The sequence below is a fragment of the Fringilla coelebs genome, assembly GCF_963513975.1.
Source record: "Fringilla coelebs genome assembly, chromosome: 1".
Classification (NCBI taxonomy): Eukaryota; Metazoa; Chordata; class Aves; order Passeriformes; family Fringillidae; genus Fringilla; species Fringilla coelebs.
This window is the reverse complement of record NC_140028.1, coordinates 89828133-89847408: the sequence shown is the minus strand read 5'-3', so window position 1 is coordinate 89847408 and position 19276 is coordinate 89828133. Positions and strand designations below refer to the sequence as shown.

The following is a 19276-nucleotide window of genomic DNA, read 5'->3' as shown; positions in this document are numbered from 1 at the left end:
AGACCCAGCTCAGAGCATGACTACACAACGCTTATGTCAGCACAAGGAAGCCATCTAATGAGCACCCATGAGGGGGGCAGGATCGCTGCCATCGCTATCCTCACCACCTTAATGAGCTTGTAAAACAACAGCCCATAGACAGCAGGTTAAAAAGTCACAGAGCTTCAGTAAATTGAGGATGGCACATACAAAACCAAAAAAATAAAAACCGAAACTCATACACACAGGTTACCTAGCCACTGCCATGTCAAGCTGCCAAAACACAGCAAAAGCACAGGGCCCTCCACTGAGGAAAAGCAACCCTGCAATCAGCTCCACCAAAACCCCAATGCAGAAGGGCTCCTGACACACACCCACGGAAAATCTTGGTCATTACTACTTCCTAAATAGGACACGCAAAGAAAACCCACAGCATGTAAACCACTGGTATCTCAAAATGACCTTTCTCTTATCTCTTTGGCTAGGCATGCTCTCTCTGCCCTGCTCTGTCCCCGGAGAGACACCAAACAGCCCAGCCCCAACTCAAGGAGGAAGCATAAAAGCAAAAGAGAAGGGAAGGTGAACAGATCAAACAATTCTCCTTCCTCATGACCTGTGGATGCAAACCCATCACAACACATTGTGTAAACTTAACACATGTTAAGATGGAGACAGAAATCCATGAGTACTGTCTCTGGTCTATGCTGACCAGTGCATTATTATTGCTCTGGTGGCAATCAGCGAATCTGTCATGAAAAAAAAGGATGTGTTGGGTTTGCTATCGATCCTTATAATTCCTGCCTGAGAACAATCATACCATCTTGAAATATAGCCCAAGAGAGCACAGTTATTCCGGAACTGAGCTGCTTTTGGAAGATGAGTAAAAAGCAGTTACATGCTCTTAGATATCTTCTTGAGATTGCAGACAATTGTTCCTGGCTTTACAGACACATTTTCTGATCCTTTAAGTATTCTCTTCCCCCTACTGCTGAAAGAGCCACACACAAATGAAGAAAAATCTGGCTATCCCAAGAAATCATGTAACTGACTATACACAGAGGGCTGTCAGGTAGGCACAAAATAAACTAACTGAATTAATATGATTTTTTTCTCCCTCTAATATCCTTCATTTATAGTCACTGTCAGTGTGACAACCAAGAACAGTAAGTGGAATGATTTCATGCATGATTTCATATCTCAATAGTTCATTAATATTGAGATATTCTATATCCCCTTGTGCAGCAGACAGTTTCTATCACTTACGTTGTATTAGGGCAACAGAGTAAGGCACCTCAAATGAAGTCTGGAGCAGTAACCATTCCCTCAAACCAGAGCTAAAACCCAGACTAAGAGATTGTGACAATTGCCAGATCACCTCTTTCTCCTCACTGAAGTCTGGACATCACCCGTGGATGGGGAGACAGAAGCACAAGCCTCTTAAGGAATCCAAAACTGCCCCCAAAAATGCATATGAAAACACATATTCCAAGCACGGCTAGAACAACAGTACCAAACAAAACATATGATGCTAATCCAAGTGTTACAACAAATTGTCCATTGTAGCTGGAAAACAGAGAAACACAGCCCTGAAAAGGGATCAGAACAATACTGACTTAAAAATTGTTAAGGGTTCTTGTTAAGTGTACATTCTAGCATATTCATGAAGCAGGTTTTTTTTTGAAGGTAGGAAAAAATATGAAAAAACAGGTTAACAAATGAAATGTAAATAGTAAGGAAAAATCAAAGATATAACCCAGAAGAAAGCTGAGCTAAGAAATACACAAATATTTTGTGTGCATATGTGTGTGAAATTTAATGTAATTCTTAATTCTAGGTGTCTTGGGTAACACCTGTCTGTTTTCCAGACCTGAGTTTCAGAAGTTTTACTGAAGTTTACTACTTTTTCACAAATGGATTCAGAAGGACCGTGGTCTCTTTAACAGTGAAGTTCTGTCCTCCATTGCACACATGTTCCCACTGACTCCAACCAGCCTAAGGTTAACTATAAATGCAATGGAAAGTCAAATACAAAGGTAGCTTGTTGCCTATTTTTTCCCTTTTTTCTGATGTGCTATTAGGCTATTCATAATTAATATAAAATACTTTTGTTTTTTAATTAACGGCTAGGACAAACAAAGCCTCTAATATTTTACAAACCTAATTGATGCATAATACTAGATATGTGTTCTAGGTCTCTGTTTTTTAGATCTTTATTACCAAATTCTGACTTCTTTTCATTCCATTAATGCTTTCAACAGGTTATTAAAAAGCACAGTCTTGCTAATTTACTGTAATGTTTAGGATACCTACTCTAAATTTATGGAAGCAATCAATAAATTGATCAATCAACAAACAGAAACAGAAAAGTGACGAAACATTTTGTTCTATTACTGTGGCAAATCTAAATGTTGTTTTAATTATTCATATAAATATCTCTAATGCATTAGTAAATGTGATGTATTGCACACCTACTTTTTTTACCCTTTTAAATTCTTGGGTCCCAATTCAGGAATGTGGTTCCTTGCAGAAATACAAAGAAGGCCTCTGAATACTTTTTTTAGTATTTGATTCTAAGTAGTCAAATGCTGTCCTGCTTTGGATCCACAATACCACAAGATTACTTACTCCACAGCACTCTCTGCTGAGAGCAGATCCATAGGGAAAGTCACATAATGTCACACAGCCTTGTAACACACCACACAACACAACCATGGGGCAGAAGCACCTCTCCATCGCTCCTGCCATAGCCAGCAAGCAAATTCCCAAACTGCTGCCTGGAAGGGGAGGCAATCATGTGTATTAATATTCCACTGAGCAAACTAGGATGAAGTGATGAGCTAGGGAATATCCTTCGGAAGACAGGTCAGGGTCTAAATTTTGGGCCTGCCTAGACAAGCCCCTCCTCCTTTTTCATCAACACTTAAAATTCTGTGCACCTTCTGTACCCAGGCAATGCCCCTCTCACTCATTCACAGCCACGCTCACTCTGCCTACCCAGTAGCTACACTGAAGTAGTAACTACCATCCTTGTCCCAGGAGAGACACCAACAGCACAAAGAAAGCTGCAAAGCCCGTGAGTGATTCTGCATAGAGGTGGAATTTTTCAAATTATGATAATGAGCTTCAAAAGAGAGTGCACAGAGCTGCACAGATACACTCCCTTTTTACGTCAGAAGGCACATAAAGGGTTGACTAACCTCTACTGCTTATTTTACATTATAATCTCACCCCTCCCTTATTTAGCAACTTCCTCCTTAAGCCTGGCATCTCTTCTCCATTTCCCTCACAATCTTGGGGCCTTTTCCTCTCGAGATTATAATCTATTGGAAGTTCCCCCTCCCTGACCACTACCCACATCACAGTCTTTGTTCTGGCTCCCTACAGCGCTCAGTGTCTGGACAGGCTTCACATTCATTCCAGATTTATTGCTGTCCTGCTCTTCAAAGCTTGTGAAGCAGGTTTTCATTCAGCTACCCTTGCCTGCCAGGATGGGGAGCAGTGCATGGAAACTGAAAAGAGTTCATGAGCACCAGGTGAGCAGGCCTTTGCAACTGAAACCCAAGGTAGAAATGCTCACTGTGTGTCTTATTTAGTTCAAAGGCGAAATGTTTCTGTCTAGGATGTCTGTTTGTATCTCAAGTCACAAAGAAGCCATTAGTACCAATAATGTGTCATTACGGGGGCGTCAGCAGAGACTCCACAGCTAAGGTTAATTTGAGATGCATAATTTAAAGCAGAAATAAAATCCCTCCATTTCACACTTTAATGACTCAATTCAAATCATTCTTCAAATTTGACACAGCAGCTCTTAAGGGGACAGTTGCATTTTTTTCTTGTCCCTTTTTGTTTTTTCTGGCCAATTTTAAGTAAAATACTTATCTAGTGCAGAAGTAAAATACACAGATCTTTCATTTACAACCACTTTAACCTGTCTTCCCCCTCACATTTCTTTTCAGCAGTTTCATACTTCACACATTCACTCTGACACATTAGAATATGCATGATACAGGCCACTTCCGCAAGTTAAAAAAAACCAAACCCGTTCAGAGTTAAAATTTCACTCATTGTAACCCCAGGGATTTTGCCAAGAGCAGCTGACAACACTGTTTATCTTAAACATACCACATCACTTAGGTAACAGTAGTACCCGCACAATTCTTTGTCCTTAGTATTTCTACTCTCAGCATCCTGCTAAGATACATTAAATACATAATCCTTGGTTTTCAAACTGAGGCAAAGACAGAAGGATGCTGTAGTTTCAACAAGTGCTTCAAGCTGGTCCAAGTCTCCCAAATCACAGATAATTTGTTCCGTCAGGCTACTTCCCTGAGAACAGCTGATAAAACACAGAAATAATTAAGCAAAAACCCATCACAACATAATGAAGCAGCGTGATAGTGAGATCTTCATCCTGCTGAGGACGCAACACCTCTCTATCAGACATCTCCTGCCTCTTGCTGTAGATTCTTCAATAAAGCTCACGTAATAATACAAAAATGCATAGAAACATAGAATGACTTTTGTCATCCAACACAACTCTATTTTGTTCTGGACTTTCAAGAAATCACAGTTCAAGCACACAGACATTCTTTGGAGAGCTGCCCTCAATGCTAAAAATGGCAATGGAATTGCACAAGGCAGGGGGGAGGGGAAGGAAGAAAATTCCAAGAAAACTTTGACTCATCCATTGTAATTCCTCAGGTTTTTGGAGCAGAGAATGGAATGCCGTCAAGCTAAAATTGACAGAGCTATTTTCTGATCTCTAAGTGATGTCAATACTTCACAAATCCACAAGTGCTGGGAAAATTTTTCTTTGCAAAATTCTAAGAATGACTCTTAAAATTTGTTGGGTTCGGGGAGGGGGGGAAACTCAGAGCTAAAAGAGGTACTTGAAATTAAACTCCTACGTAGGTGTGTTTTTGAATACTGAGAGTATTAGGCTTCACAGCTTTTTGCTACCTGTGACTCAGACTTGCTGCCACAGGTGTCAAGTCATCAGGGACTTAACTGGAGCTCTGCAGAAACCTACTGCTTTGTGAATATTTTTTTAACTATATGTTAAAAAAAATCACCCTCAAAGACAGACAAAAAGCAAGCTTTTCCACTCAGTAAAGACCTGAATCTTTCCAGCCACCAGATTTTACTGTCCTGTCACCTTTCACCTAGAAAAGCAGATTTTTCTGGTTTTCTGTTGTTTAATTCTTAATGTTTTCAGAACCATATCATGTCCACCAGCATTTTCAGAACAACACAATGTCAACAAAATCTAACAGGCAAAACAGCTTCAACAAAGTTCTGAGAATAACACATCTACTCTGGCACGCCAACACACTATTTTTAATTGAAGCTCATTAAAGATGTAATAGAAGAAAAATTATATTCACTTCCAGCACTGTTCCATCAATGCAGTGAGATAATCATGCTGCTGTACCATACATAAAGCAATATTTATGAGTAGTGGTTTAGGTAATTTAATGGAAAGGCAGAAAGCAATGATTCATTCCTTGTTCTATCTGTTGCTGAAAAATTACTTTTGCCAATTGCAGGGCCCAAGCAGGCACACAGAGAGATTGGTTTCAAATGTTAGTAAAACAGAGACCTGGAAAATGAAAAGAGACAAGTCAGTTGAAATGCCGAACAAAAGGAAAAAGTCTGGATTACAGATGAGAATTACTTTACAGAGCAGCATACAAATGCAGGCCTCTGAAGTAATTTAAACCAAATGCAGATTGAGACTGAAGTCATTTAGTGAGTCAGCACAGTAATAGGACACTAAAATTACATGTGAGAAAAGTGCAATCCTTTTGTGTAACATACTCTTTTTTATTCCAAATTTACCTGAAAACAAATTAATTGTATCCTTTGTGTTGTACCTTCTTCGTTTGGTTTGGACTCAACCCCTGCCTTCCAGAAAGAAACAAATTTTGCACAGGCTGACTAGTTGTGAGCTCTGATGTCTAGGACTTGAATTTCCCTTTCACAAAAGTTTCATCTCCAGACCATAACCACATTAATAAACAATCATTGGCATGAACACTACTGACCCTCTTCCAAGTTATGATTACTTTCCTCTGAAAATTCTTTTTTTTTTAAATTAACAGTTAAAACCAAAGCTGCAGAGAATCATTAAAGGTTCTGCCTCCCAGATTCTGCCATCCCAGAGGTTTCGATCACCTACAGCCTGATACAGATGGGGACTTCAGTGCTAAATATGTTCCCCATCAGTCAAAGAAAGGCTTTGCTTTCTATCTGCTTCAAATATTTTTTAAAACCATAACGGTTTAAAAAGCAATCTTCATCTCGGTCTTGCCTCATACTTTCAAAAAAATGTAATTCTGTGAAAGCCACAACAATTGCTTGTTCAACAGAGACTGCTACTCTCTGAAGTGCTTTCTCAGATAGATTTGTATGGACATACGTGGGAGAAGTGAATACTCCAAAAATATCCACAATAGATAACAAGTAGCATCTAGAAACAACAAAAAGAAACAAAAAGAAGAAAAAAAAAAGAAAAAGAAAGTACTCCAAATGCAGCCCAAATTGGAACAAATGCCTACAGTAGCAACAGCACAGGAAGAGCAAAATGTTATTGTACATTACTGGCCTGCAGCCCACAATTACAAAAAATACTGCAGTATTCCACAGTAACAGCGTAAAATATTATCATTTCAAACAAGCAGCTGCAGCACCCTGCCCACAGCAGCCACGTCGCAGAGAGCCGGGGGAGGTGAGGGCTGCCAAAGGACTCCCCACTGCAGAGGGGAAGCGGGCCACAGGGTTGGTCAACCTTGGGATGCCTTCTCCTGACACCCACGGCTCCCATCAGGGCACAAAGACCCGCTGCTCAGCAGCAAAATGCTCCCACATGGGCTCCAGCTGCTGAGCCCTCCAGCAGAAGGGAATAATGATGCTCACTCTGCACTCCCCTCTTGCTGTAGTGTGCCTTCTGCCAAATCTTCATTTTCATATTGTCTTGGATTCAATAAAATCTCCCCCATCCCAGCTCCCCTGCACTAATGCCTGTGGTACCCGGCCCCCTCCAACAGCCAGCCAACAGGTTTTAACAGTGGCCTAGCCAGGGGCTCCCAGAGCAGAGATTGGCATACAGTGCCATTGAGATGGCTACCATTCACCTCCCCAGACAGTGAGCAGCCACTCCACAGGTCAGCAGAAGAGGAGACAACACGCACACAAGTTTATCAGCAACGTTCGTGTCAACTGCTGTACCCGAAGATGGCCAGCACAGAGGGCAGTCCCACCACAGCAAAAAAAAACCCCAAAAAGCAACAGGTAAGTCCATCTGCTCATTGGCCTGCACTGCACACTAATGAATAGCCCTAAGGAGGATTAACACCTACCACATTTGTGTTCTGCATAGATCATAAAAAACGACCATCTAAGAAGCCACATCTTTTCTGCAAACTTAATGCACTTGCAGAACAAGCAATCAGAGGAAAAGCAAAGCAGAAACCCGAACTAATGCAGTTTTGGCTAACTAACTACCCCAGTTTCAGCTGAGATGGAGTTAATTTTCTTCCTAGTAGCTTGTAAGTTTTGTGGGTCTTGGAATTAGCATGAGAATAATGTTAATAACAACTCATGTTTTAGTTGCTCACTAGTCAAGGACTTATCCATTTCCACATTTTGCCAGCAAGGAGGTACAGAAGAAGCTGGGAGGGACCATGACCAGGACAGCTGGCCCAAACTGGCCAAAGGGATATTCCATACAATAGAGCATCCTGCTCAATCTGTCAGCCGGGGGAGTTGTCCAGGAGGGGCTGATGGCTGCTCGGGGACAGGCTGGGTATCAGTCAGTGGGTGGTGAGCAACTGTGCTATGTACCACTTGTCCTTCTCACATTTTATTTCCTTTCTCTTCTGGTTGTCTCTCTTTCCATTACATCATCATAATCATCATTACCACCACTACTGTATTATTGTTGCTGTTGTTATAGAATTAAACTGTTCTTATCTCACCACATGGGTTTTACCTACTTTTTTCCCAATTCTCTTACCCATCCCACTGTGGGGGTACATGGAGTGAGTGGCTGCATAGTACTTGGTTGTCATCTGAGATCAAGCCATGACACTCATGCTTCCTATACAGCCTGCAAATAGTACAGATTCTCCAGACAAAACTGCAAAGCCTGAGCTTTGCCAATGCTGCCTCAGGTATTTGGCCTCTCCCCACTGTCCAACAAGCCTGAAGTTAAGTTTGAAATACACAGACACTGTCGGGGCACGTTTTAGGGATATTCAAACCATGATGAAAACTGTTTCTCATGCAGCGAACCAGAGATTTGATGTTTTGAGGAGGGAACAAATTAACTGCCATACCTAAATACTTCCCAGTTCACCTGCATTTCTCATCTTTCCCACACCAGATTTTCTCTGCCAAATACAAAGGAGACTGTAGTGTATCTATGTGCAATATATATGCAATAAACTGCAGTAATATATGCACTAGATTGAAATACTGCATTTTTGTATCCTCATAAGCAATTCATTGGATGAAGGATGCAAAGTCCCACAGGGAGTACTGCACATACACATTAAATCTCTGGGTGGTGAATGTGACTCTGACGTATGTCTCTCTAGTGCATGCACAGCTAGAGGCTGAAAAGCCCTAAAATGTTGTGTCCAAGGGCAAAAGAAGAGGGAGAGAATAAAACAGAACCACATATCTATCAAGAAATGAAAAATTTAGGCCTTATGGATTTCTTGTCTACAATGTCAAAATTTTTCATGTCTGTAATTCAGCTACAGTATCTCAAGAGAGGGCTTTTCAGGAGGTGGGAGTCCAGCCACTGTGGCCTGATTTGCTCCATGCCAGGGTGATAAATCATTTCTTGATGTCTTGGAAATTTCAAGATCCTACTTCTAAAGCCTCCACTGTGATTTCAAAGACCTCCATCCAGAGGAGCGGTCTAACTCCTTAGAAGAAAAAAATACTCAGGGAAAAAAAGCATATGGCTGTATAACAGTCACCACCACAGAGGCCTTTCTCCTTTCCCTGAGTTGGTGTGTCCTGGCCACAGTGACTAGGAGAAAATAGCTGCTGTGCTTTTGCAATCACCTTCTAAGGCAGAGGAGAATGGTGGGTGAGAAAAAGTCAAAAACTTGTTTAAAAGCTGCAGTTTAAAATTTCTGGCTACTCCCATTTCATGAAGTAACTTAAAACCATTCACTGCTAGAAACTGTGTGAACCACTAACTTCAGATCTGGATCCTGCCTTTTGCAAAGCTGCTGGTGGGCTTGGATCCAAGGCTTTGGTTCAAGCTCTTATGTACTCCATACTGAAATTACTTATACTATACATCCTTTATAATAAATAGCCTCACAATGAGGAAGGAAAGTATCAACACAGTTCCTTTTTACATCACTCTTTCAAAAGTTTAGGGAAAGCACTGGAAACATTACAGCTTTTGAATATTTTGCTTTATGTGGTTTACAGGCAGCATAGTGAATGGCTGTGCAAGCTTCACCCATTTTCCTGGGACATGCAGTGTGACAGAGTGAGTCCCAGGCAGTCGCCACCAGAGCTGAGCAGAAGGGGCATGGTGACACTGGCACGGCCACGTCTCGCCACAGTGCTGCCCTGCACTGTGCCACTGCACTCTCCTGCCTCCCTGCAGTGAAGGTCTCCATTCTCTGTCCCCACCACCTCCTCTTTACAAAGGCTCACACACACATACTGAAACAAAAGAATAATTCCATTATGTGCCTGGCAGCCTGTGCACTTTCCTTCTGATTCACAATAGTGGCACCCTATTGAAAAGATCCATATACAGGGGGTGAGAAAAAAAAATCTTAAGTCTCTAGCAGGCACACATATTATCAAAGCCTCATTTCCACTTAACACAAGTTTCTTTGGGATCTAATGCAGCTGATTTGAAGGGAAAATACAAACAAACAAACAAAGTCTTCTTCCATTAGCCAGGGCAGGGGGTGGGGAAAATCGAACCAGTGCCATCTTTGTTGAAGAGCTCCACAAAACTAATGGGTCAGGAGAGCTGAGGAGCATGGTCAGGGGACAGTTTGTGACTGATCACTGCCATCTGAACATGGCACGCTGACAGATGAACGAAGAGCGAAACAAAAAAGGCACGTGTTTAATCTGGGCAGGCTCAGTCCCCTGTGTTCACTCCCAGTGCAAAATACAAAGCAGGAGAGAGTCAGTCTCTCTGCCTGCTCAGCTCAGCGCCCACATAAATCCCTGACATATACCACAAGACCTTCTCCATGCACACAAATGGGGACATCATTTCTCCACATGCTGAAAAAATAAGAAAGGAGAAGGATAGCGGTACAATTTAATATATCCTAAAATGGATCTTTTGGCACCAAAGAGGTTCCCTCAAATACTCTGACAATGAGCTCCTGCACTCTGTGATACCAAAAAAGCTAAAAACAACCTCAACGATTTTCTGAGTGTAACATAGAGCTGATAAAATTATTATAAAGGCCACACAGATGCTACGAAATACCTCTTCCTGAACTTCAATGTGCGCTTCCTCAGAGAGCAACAAGAAGGCAATTGTGAACGGAAAATCATGTGCCGTATCCTGGCCTGACATCAATGAAAAGAAGGCAGCAATAAAAGCATTTTGATTTATGCTCCAAGAAGGAATGCTTGCCTCCAAGAGAGTGGGATGGACAGAAAGCAAAGGTGGGCTGAGGGTGATCACACAACAGAGCACTTCTCTCCCACTGGTTTGGCCAACACTGTCACCAGCACCTAAAACGGGGCTTGCCCCAGAGCATTTCCCGACCTTAGCTTTCAAACAGGTTTGCATTAATACCTATTTTCACAACTACAAAAAGTGCCTCAGACTCCTGCTGAAAGAGTTTGTATTCCTATTTGGGCTCACAGTCCCTAGTGCAAGTCCTGCACATAAAAAGGAGTTGGCTACACTGATCTGAAAAACTTTTGACCTGCTCAGAAAAATCAGTAAAAATACCTACAAGACCACTACAATATCCCAAGCAATGGCCCCTGTCCACTGACCAGAAAGGGTATATTTAGTTCCCTGCAGTGGGCCTGTTGATTTCAAAAGAAACTTAATAGCTCTGTTCCTACAAAGCAAATACAGAGCAATCACCAGGGTTCAGCTACACTCTCCTCTCCTCTGAAATTTGGTAACCAACATATGTCTGCAAGTGCCACTTGCCAAAAGGTTTTGATTCTCTGCACATTTGTGGGAACGTACACCCTGCTTTTTCCAGGTTATATGTGTCTTTTTGATTTTACAGATTTCTTACAGCAGTTTTGTCTTTTTCAGCAAAATTGTGGGGCAGAACAGAGTAAATAACTTAAAAATTTTATTTAAGAAAGATGCTGGTGTTTTTTAGTGCTAATTTATGCAACATTTTCATTGGCTAAAAGTTTTACAACTGTAGCATTTTCTCCTTACTAGATTCAGGTTTGATTCTTTTCTAATGAGAAATGAAAACAAAACAAACAAACAAACAAACAAAAAAGAAGACTAGAGGGAAAAGGTGAGTTTCTCCTTGCGCCTTGTCATTGTCATTATTAAAAAAAAATTAACTCTGACAACACAATTCAGCCTCAGTCAGGGAACTTTTAGTTCAGTCGCTATTCAAATATCCAAGTGCAATTTGCCACTCTAGTTATGAAAGGGGACATTATTTTCTTTACACATTTAACTCCATTTGTTCAAAGGCACACTGATGAAGCAATTAAGGCAGATGTATTGTTAAAGCTGGTATAGAATTCAGAGGCTTTGCTAAGAAGTTTGGTATTTCAATGAGGTGTTTGAACATAAAAATGAGAACTATGTATTTAATATAAAAATATCACTTAAGAATGCTGCAAAATCAGATTACTCATGACATTATCACCAACAGTAAGAGATTAGTATATGCATTTTTCTGACTGCGTGTTCTATGTTCTTCAACAGCTTTCTTCAATAGCTCCCATATAATATAGATTCCAAACTAGGAACTATTTAGGCTCATGCCTAACTTTCAGGGAGAATAGCCTCATTGATTTAAACAGGGTTTAACCCTTATAAATGTCAGAATGATTGCCAGTTTGTGGGACTGAAACTCATGGGGGCCATTTACAAAAAGATAAGTGCATTGCATATTTTTACTGCCGTTTCTGGGTTTGCCATTACAGTTCTCTCCCTCCCTCTCCTGCCTGTTTTTATTGCCTTCAACAACAATATCATGACACTCCGAGGTAAATAATGAATAATTTAATTACAAACACACTGTAACTTATGACAAGACCCTGCAATCACTTACCTCAAATCATGAGTGTTTCAAGATGCAATTGTTAATCTCCTTTTCTCCCCCCTCTCACAGGAGATGTTGCAGACTTTTTTTTCTGGTATTTTGCATTAAAACTCTTTGCCTGTGCTCCAGGATCTTAAACAAAAACAAAAAAAGAAACACTAAGAATGAAAATGTCATTTCAAGCAATTGGTGGGTGGCTCAGGGGAAATCCCTGACCTTTTTTGAATGTATGTTTCATTATCTAAAGCAAGTGTGGTAACTTCCTCCAGCAGCAGCTCTTCTGTGAGCTGCACTTAAAAAAAAAAATTAAAAATACCCAAATGAACAAAAAAAAATAAAACACTGGTTTAGACCACTCAAAACCATGGCATTTTAAAAATTCATAAGATAGCACACTACAAAGTATTCATTTAAAGCACAATCCAGGATATACCAGACTCCACAAATTTATGATGGCGAAAATGGAAGAAAACCCAGAACACAAACCAGAAGAAAAATCATTATGTAAAGTATTAAACTGCTACACAGCTTTATTAGTGCTATCACTGTTACTACAATCACTAATAGAACATATACGGCCCTCTCCTTCAGTCTTCACTGAGTTCCTGTAGTATTTCTGTAGTAGCAGTGTGGGGGAAGTAGTAGCTGTGCTGGAGAAGCAATGCAGCATTAGCACTACAAAACCCAGCCCAGCTGTCGAGGGAGGAAGGAAGGGAGGAGGAGCAACAAAGTAGATGAGTTAAGAGTAACTGGCAGGTCTCTAATACAATCAATTTTGACATTCTCTACCATCACCAAAAAAGGTCTGAAGGCTTTTGACTTTTCAGTGAGTGCTGCTACCAAGAACAGTTTCTCACCGCCCACTGTTTCACCCTCCTCCCTCTCCCGTACCTGCAGCAAGGCTTGGCCAAGAGCCAGCTGAGTATGTAAGACTCCAAACCAGGCTCTGTCAGCAGGAAAACACTGCCAGCCAGTGCAGAGTTCACATTCCCTCTGAGAGCATGGTCTTGCATTTGCATGGCCTCTCTGGATTACAAGCATCCCAGCTATTTCTCTATGAACAATTTTTAGGACCAACAACCACATTCATTTTTGCTCTGTAAAAACTGTTCCCAGGGTTACACCTGTGGCTACCCCCGCTGAAGCCAACAAATTTACACAACATGACGAGAGGATTTGACCTTGTGTGCATGTAAGCCAGAACACTTTCATTTTCTTCCTTGGCTAGAACAGACAGGTCTGAATAATTTTCCCCTTCCTTTTAATTAAGAAATGAAGATAATATTCACAGCCTTCTGTGGCTTTATATACCTCAAAAAAGACAACTTTTCCAAAAGTGGTCAAAAAGTACAGGTTTCTACACCACAGTGTATTCCCCCACACACCCTGGAGGAAAACAACCCAAAACTTGAAGCGGACCACAACACACAAATAAAGAGGACCTTGACACCTGTACAAAGACTGTGCCTATGTCACCACTCCCCAAAGCTGCTTATGTACAAAATACTCTGATTAAATTAGCCTGGGCCCCTACTCAACCGTGCTTATTCCCTCTGACGTGGTGCTGCCTCTTCCTTCAAGGAGCCTGCTCTCACTCTACACCAGTCAAGGCTGCAGGAGCCAAGCCTACCACTTGCAGGAAGCAGACAAAGCCCTCTAAATCTGTGACACACGTCCAGAGAAGGCTGCAAGTTCAAAGTGAAATGAGGACAGTCTGTCCATGACTCATGCCACCTAGAAACCCTTCTTAATTTAAGAAAAAGTGTTAAAGGGATTATCTTACAGAGCGTCACCCTGCAGAATTAACTAGGTTCTGCCTCTCATTTTTTTCTTGAACTCAAATACTAGGTGGCCAAAGATCAAAATCAGCATAAAATCCTCCTGTTCTCACTTTACATACTTACATTTTAATGCTCTGTTAAAAGAGTCAAATAAAACTGTTTGATGGACAGATTCCCAGCTATCCTCCAGGCTTTTCTGCATGACCTATGGGCAAATGCTATGTGACACTTCCTGAAAGGCTGAAATAGCTCTGAATGACACTTGAGCTTCTATAGTACAACTACAGCGTGAGCATTTTGCTCCTAATGCACACTGTCACTTAACCCAAAATTTCCCCGGTCCCTGCCTCTACAACAAAAATAAGAGCATTCCCCCATCTCAGAGGGCAGATGCAAGGAACACAACACCCATGCTGATTTAGTGGACAATCTAGAAACAAGGAGAAAGTTATAGAAAGTTACAGATCTCTTAACTCAGGCTGAAACTTTGCATACCCAGAAAAAGACCCTGCAAACCAAAATAAGGAGTGAGTCATCAGCCTGCCCCTCTGAAACCATTTTGCTGGATAATCATTTCACTAGTACAACTCCCTTCTCCAGGGTGCTCCCAGCAAGCGTGGGGGACACTGAATGGATTCACTGTATTCGCACAACAGCTTTACAGCTGCTGAAAAAAGGCCTATTGTAGGCTTGCATTTTACTATCTTGAGTAGCATACATAAAGTTGCTGTACAGCTTCCATTACCCATCTGATCCTTACAGAAACAGGAGCAACAAATCAGCATTTGTCAAAAGAAAATAAATTTAACTGCGATGGAGCAAATAGTCGGTTTTCAAAAAAAAAAGAACAGAAGTAATAATTTCTATATCAGAGGGGATAAAACACTAAAAATTCAGCATCACAAAAATACTTTAAACTCATTCTGCCATCCTTTTTTTTTTGGTTACAATATAATATCTGTGAGCCAAATTCAAATTTCCCCATCAGAAAGGAGCATCAGGCTTGCCATACATATATGCACTTCCTGCAGTCATGAGGTGCACATGACTTGCACCTCCATGCATTTATAATATTTTCTCAGTAACCAAGATAGTATCAAAACCAACAGTGAACTCTTAAAACAGAATTGTTGGGTCACACTTTACAAAGACTCACTCAATAAGCCAGATAATCCTGGACTTTGCAAAACATGTGAGTAGATCTGAGCCCCTTTGTAGTGTCTGTGGAGTCAGGGAAAAAGACATGAATTAGGCACATTCCTCCCAGCATTCGACTACTCCACTCTCCCCCTTCTGGAGAAACGAATGCAGCTTCAAACAAATTAAAGGAATATCTTGTCAGCTCCTTCACTCTTCCCGGTGCAATAAATGAGGCGGTGCTTGGCTTCTCTAGCTCCCAGCAGAGGCAGGTCTGAAGTACAAATCCTCCTTCCTCCTCCCATACACACAGCATTAACCCTGCCAGCTGCAAAGATGCCGAATTGAGCCAGGGCTATCCAGCAGCCTATCCCAGCTGCAGCACATACTACTAGTAGCCCCCAAGAATTAAATGATGGTTGAACAGCACACATCTCCTCAAAACACAGCACTTCCCTCAAAAGCTACGAGATTGGACAAAAGTTAGAGGATCAATTTCTCTGCCTTCTGGCTTCAGAACTACAGGAACACAACAGGTGCTGTGCTGCTCTGCACTCAAAGGCAGAAATATTTTGCTTTTCAGTGAGAGCTGAGACAGGCACCACCCCTTGCTTTGCCAGCTTGGGACTTAAAGAAAATACCAAGAGAGCACAGCAGCCTGATAAAATACCAGCAGTAGAACGCCTCTTTTCCAGTCTTCCTTTATTTCACAGTGTGGCCTCTTTCAAAAGGTCGATAGAGCTGAATGGACTGAGATGATTTTCCATTCCAGATAAACTGCATGTACGCTATGTTAGAATGACTTGACTGTGATCAAAACTGATGAAAAACCACAGCAATGGAAACAAAGACTCAAGTAAAGAGAGAAATTAAACCTCAAGACAAGCTACAGAGAGAGACTCCTCTCTTATTTCTGGATTTGGGCAGGCTTACCTACCTCCAAGCATGGAGAGCAGACAAGACTGCCAGCCTCCTTTGCCATCCTCAGGGCAAGCAGTTCTGGGGTGGGCCTGGGCAAAAGTAGTGCTATTGCACGTGACAGGACAGAGCCAAGGCCAGTTGAGAGCAGTGGATTGCTAAAATGTGATCTCATTTTGGAATGAGCTATGAGGGATGAAGAAATGACAGCACCAGGCTCTCTGCACACCTCTCACCATGGGGACAGGAAGTCTTCCCCCCAGATCTCATAAGAATGGACCTACTACTCTCCCTTGCCTCTGCCAAGCGTCTGGCAGGCTCAGGCACACGTTCCTATGTGCTATTTACTCCTTTTCTTGCCTTCTGCTCATAAGCATGCACACACCATGAACTCCTCTCTTTTCTGAACAGCCAAAGTGACTTTATTGCATGATTTTTGGACTAGAGCTACCAGCCCACGCTCTCTGCCCCCATGCCTTGATGCCACCTGTTTATCATTACAAGGTGACACAGAGCCATGCTCTCCCCCACTTACCCTGAGGCGTGTCATGTCTTTCCAAGTCATAAAGCCCCAGCCTCATCAGGTGCTGACCTCAGGCTCTCCCTGGCACCCTAAGTGCCTCCTTTATCCCAGCATGAAGGTCTGAGAGAGACAGACTGCATCACAAGTCAGTGGCTTCATCCCTTGGCAGCGACCCTGCCATATGACTGCCTGTGCTCAGAGGCACAGCCCTCCTTGGCTCACGACCTCTGAAAACAAGGAATGCCAGTGGATACAGAGCTGAATACCCTCCACCCACTCTTTCACTGGCCAAGCTGCTCTGAACAGTAACATACATCCTCCTGTAAAAGTTCAGCGTGTTGCCCACAAAAAGCAGCAGGCAGGCATGCCTCTGCTAAAGAGCACATACAGTTTAGAAAGAGATGTTAAGAAAATGAAATATGGCGTGATATTCAATGTGCAGATACATTCTGGGTCCTTCAAAGGAAGGGCTCTAGAAAAACAATAGAAATTCCATGTTGTTTGGAACAGATGGGCCTCGTATTTTTTTCCTATTGCCTTCTGCTTTACTTACTCATCTCACCTACCTTCTAGCTATATGAGGTTGTTTTTTGGGATTTCGTTGCTTGCTGCCGTATAGAAAGATCTGAACAATCAATATTCCTTATACAATCATGTATCTCCAGTGACAGAGAGTACAGGAGACATTCAGGACATTTCAGAAGAAACCTGTGATGACCTTTGTTGCAGGAAACTTTGGAGGCCTTACCAAGCTGTTTTTAGAATAGAAATTTGACTAAGCCACAACCAGCTCATCACCACTGTGGTTTGGTCTTACTTTTTGAGAGTAGCAGGACTATGCCAGCAGCTAAAATCTTCCAGGCAGAGGAAGAAATGTTGTCACCTGCCTGGATTCAGTGAGTTGGTTGGCTACAAAGATTGGTTGGTTTTTTTGTAGTCAAACCTACTCTTTTAATCAAAAAGAGACAGGAAACTGAGAAAGACAATGCTTTTCTCTAAGTCTACTTCCAAACCTGTCTTTTATTAAAAAAACCCTGAAATACTGTACTCCTACTTCTGTCACCTCTACTTCTTTCTTTCCTTCAGCACAAGCCATAACATGAGCATTTCAGCAAATACCAGGTCTGGTTGTATGCTCCCTGGGCTGCCAGCTGTCAGATCCAGAAAGCAGGACTGTCACATCTGCCAGACCAGCTCTCACACCTACTGTCTCAGATAACATCATGTATTTTTCCAAGTCATGCTAGCAATAATATGACATTACACATCCCCTTCTCTGCCTCAGGACACACACCAAAAAGAGGCTGTACACCTTTAAATAAAGCATGCCCAGCCAGTGTCTTTTGATGGCCGAGAGCCTCAGCTGAGTGCAGTGTCTGTCTGAGCACCCTCTGTGACTGAAGGTTACAAGCACTGTCCCCACGTGAGCACATGCTCACATCAGCAGGTCAAGTACCAGCCACTAGACACGGGTCATTACTGGTTAAGCATCTAATGTGCACTTGGCATTCTACAAGCTCCTTAAAGAAGATACGATCCTTTCAGTAGAAAGGATCTTCTTCTTTCAAACTTCTCAAAACAGCCTTCCTTCTCAGAAGCCTACTCACATCAACCTTCCCCTTTCAGTAATAATTACAAAGAAAAGGGAAGAGAGTACAAAAAGAAAGAAAAATTATTAAACCCGTTTCACTAACTGGCACAACTACACACAATCACATCACTGAAAGATGCCTTTCTTTCCATGCCTTCATCTCACTACATCCCTATAGGGCAAAACTACCTTCTGCTTTTGCTAGATCAGGAATGCAGGTTTTAAAGCAAGTCTCCAGGTAATCCATCCTGCCTGGGCTTTCAGTTGTATTGTGGGGTGGTCCTGCAGCACATGAACAAATCCCTCTTGGCAGGAATTAACTAGAAGCATCATGTTCCCCAGAGTGAGCAGCCAGCAGCACCAGACGACTCAAGTAAAAGCAACCAGAAAACATGCCTGGTGCAAACCTCAGCATCCCACCACAGTTTTCATAGATACTCTCTCCAGTCGGTCCATGCTACTTTTTAATGTAGTCATAATCACAAAAATCAAATATTCTGCTGTCATTCATCTTTATGCCACCAAATTAAAAGATATTATTATATTCTATTCTAAAATTGCAACAGTGTAATACTGACAAGCAGCAAGAGCATCTTGAAACGAACAATGTAAAGAATAGATCAAAGTAGTTTCAGCTACAATAACTAACCTAATTTCTGTAGTTTTGCAATGAGCTCTTCTAGTCTTTAAATTATCTTCTCTTTGTCCTACACCAAAATAGTGAGAAAACAGTTACAGAAGGGGAAAAGTAAAACAAACTGAAAATTTTCTCTTCATCTTTCAGCGAAATAGTAAAGAGTTATTAGAAAAGGGAAAAAGTAAATCAAACTGGATAAAAATATCAGAAAAAGTACTACTTCTAAACCCCATGAAAGCTAATACTACTACCATTAAACCCCATGAAAGATAATAAACATAAGGCATAATAATAAAAATTCAGGCATTAGTTGTAAAAATTGCAGAAAATCCAGCAGAAAATTTTAGGCAGCAGTGCTTTTTTAATATATTGTCATCTGAGCTTATGTCAAATATCTTCTGTTTTTTGTCCTCACAGTAGATCTTTTGTTCTCTTTGAAAATGTCCTTAA

At 41.6% G+C, this 19276-nt stretch overlaps 1 protein-coding gene across 4 annotated transcripts in view; it reads right to left on the bottom strand.

Moving 5' to 3' along the window:
• Positions 1-19276, bottom strand: part of ATXN1 (ataxin 1) — a 215575-nt gene that overhangs the window by 142912 nt on the left and 53387 nt on the right. For all 4 annotated transcript variants that reach the window (XM_084215223.1, XM_084215225.1, XM_084215226.1 and 1 more), the window contains exon 3: positions 12249-12371. The gene's annotated coding sequence lies outside the window, so the exon portion shown is untranslated. The remainder of the gene's footprint in view (positions 1-12248; positions 12372-19276) is intronic.